This window comes from Aulonocara stuartgranti, assembly GCF_965226115.1.
Source record: "Aulonocara stuartgranti genome assembly, chromosome: 2".
Taxonomy (NCBI): Eukaryota; Metazoa; Chordata; class Actinopteri; order Cichliformes; family Cichlidae; genus Aulonocara; species Aulonocara stuartgranti.
The window spans coordinates 10,726,340-10,729,048 of NC_138940.1; the positions used below are offsets into that span (position 1 = coordinate 10,726,340).

General features: G+C 39.5%; 1 long non-coding RNA gene across 2 annotated transcripts; it reads right to left on the reverse strand.

Moving 5' to 3' along the window:
* Nucleotides 1-2,377, reverse strand: LOC309720542. 2 transcript variants are annotated; one of them, XR_014280510.1, is made up of 4 exons: nucleotides 2,188-2,377; nucleotides 1,913-2,094; nucleotides 1,028-1,201; nucleotides 1-796 (listed from the first exon to the last, which is right to left on the reverse strand). It is a non-coding gene; the product is annotated as an uncharacterized lncRNA (long non-coding RNA). The 2 variants fall into 2 exon arrangements; XR_014280509.1 differs by lacking the exon at nucleotides 1,913-2,094.
* Nucleotides 2,378-2,709: the final 332 nt, after the last annotated feature.

The window sequence follows — 2,709 nt, forward strand, 5'->3', positions numbered from 1 at the left end:
CTCAAAACTGGGTATTTCTAAGTGTAGTTTTATGGGTTTTTTGCCTTTTAAAAGGAAAAAAATCATGTTCAGGGACACTAAAACAAACAAATCAATGCTCAGAAAGCAATAGATTAAACATCTGAACCGTTTCAGATAAAACTGCTTCAAATTCATCCATAAGACAACTATGCCTACTATCATTTATAACGGGACAAAATTCCTGCCTTTGTATTCTTCTTTTCTTCAACCTTTAATCATTTCCAATTTTGTGTTTCTTTCCTAACTTTCTTTTTCCTTCATTCCATCTTCCCTGATTTTCTTTCCCCTGGAATTTTCCTATTTCTTATTTCCCATCCTCTCCTTTCTTTCTTCTCCTCATCTGCTATCCCTTCTTTTTTTTCTCCCATGACAAATTTATGTCCAGCCCCCAAGGTCACGATAATCTGTCCAAAACTACTGACTATGGAACAAATTTAAATCACCACTATCAGACCCCATTGTCAGCATCTTTGTTTTTTCTTTTTTTACTTCAACTTTAGATCATTTCAGTTAAAAAAGAAAGAAAGATGTCAAGTTAAACTCAAACACATACAGAGTCCAATATTTAATTCCAGGCTGCAGTTTGAGCTGTAAACAGATTTTTGCAGACTCTCATTAACTGTCAGCTTCAAACGGCCTGGATTGGGATTCCTCCTCGGGTTAATATCTCCTTTGTTAGGGAGTTGTTTTGTCAGTCCCGGGAGATCTCCCTCTGCTTCCCACGTTTCTCACATCCTCTCCGTGCTGTCGAAGCCTCCGTACGGACACCAGCTGGCTGTGGAGGAAACACAACTGCTTAAATGTAGTCTTTATTTCATTTTGCTGCATTTAATCTCAAATGAAGCAGCTCGTTTGTGCGTCACAATGCAGATTTGTACTTTTGTAACAGATTAAATGTGATATGTTTATTTCTGGGTTGGGAAAAAGATCCAAGGGGCCTGCAAACACACTGATTTCTGACTCTGTTTCAGTGTCTTTATTAATCACTTGTCTTAGCTCAACTTACCAGCTTGTAAACTCTGATTTAACCACAGAAAAGCAGCCAGCTGCTGAGCATTAGCACCGCCACTTTACGGTTGGACTGTTAACCTGCGGCGTGTCACAGAGGTGAAGGATAATTCGGAGTGACAAGTTACATTGAAGGTGGCAGCATGTGGGCTGCAGACGATCCTCAGCTTCACTACAGCGAAAAAGACACAACCTTTGTACACATCTGCACTAGTTCATCACAACTATTAGGATTTTTTGATTTGTAAAAGCTTCTTTGGGACAGTAAAAATCCTGATGACACTTCCTGCAGCTGACCCAAAAGTTTCCCCACCTGATCAATGAATAAAGAGCCTCTTCGTGCACATTTTAAGTTGCACATAAAAAGGGAATCATCAGTGTGCCCCAGGGCAGCTGTGGCTACAACGTAGCTTGCCATTGCCAGTGTGTGAATGTGTGTGTGAATGGGTGAATGACTGAATGTAGTGTAAAGCGCTTTGGGGTCCTTAGGGACTGAGTAAAGCGCTATACAAATGCAGGCCATTTACCATAAATTGCCAAAAGTAAATGTTAGTTAGACTTCTTTGCTTTGTGCCACATGATTTACTGATGGATAAAGTCAATATTAATGAAGCTAGTGTCATGGAAATAATCTGAGTAGTCAGCTAACAAGCATTTTGACTAAGATACAGTTTTGTAGCCCTAACGTTATTTAGCCAGCTAGCTGCATCAATCTGGTGATAGCTTTTAATGTTAGCTGACCAAGTAATTTGAACAGCTAGCCACATTACAAGATAAAGCCCAGGAATTAGAATAAATTATTCAGTGTTATCCATTCACAGCTTCAGGCTTCATGAGATAATACTGTTCTTTTTCTGGCTAATATTATCTTACGTTAGCTTACCTGCTAACGCAGACAAACTGCTTGATAATCACCATAGCGCTAGCTGGCTAACTTTAGCTTGCTTGCTAGCAGCTAAGCCAAAGTCCTATAAACAGACTGCTTATCGTTTTTGTCCTTTTGGAGTTTGTGTTGGAGTCTGTGTTGAGGTAAAAGTCAGTTGTTTGGTGATATTGGTGAGATATCTGTTAGGCAATGGAAATAAGAAAAAAAAACACTGAATACAATAAACTGCAACATAATTCACATTTTCAGTTAACAAAGTTACAGGTACACACTTCAGTTTGAAGCTGATGACTAGTCACTTGCAGATATTCCAAGATTTGGTTGCCTATTTTAATGTATTTGCTACAAAGTCAGTCAATGTTATTTGTCACTCTTGTTGGTAGTCGTTCCAATCACTCGCCTAGATGTTGAGAAAAGTTCCGCTCACTTCCAGTGGCTATTATGGTCACTATGTAATTTCAAGTGTGGACACAGCTCATAAATCCTCTCAGGCACAGAAGCCCCACCCACCTACTGGACAAACCTCCTGGTTGTGTAAGCCAGCCTATCAGAAGAAAGTCTGTGGAAGTGCATTCTGTCTGCAGTTTCAGCTGGACTAGATTAAAAACAATGAGAAGAGCAGGTACAATTATAATCTCTCCACCTAACCTATGCACAGAAATCCACACCAAATAAGGTGTTACTCAAGAAACTCAACTGTAATCACACGACTTAAACATCACTCAGGATTCCATGTATAGGATGATGAGTTAATCATCAGTTAACTATCAGGTACGAACAGAAACAAGCACGCA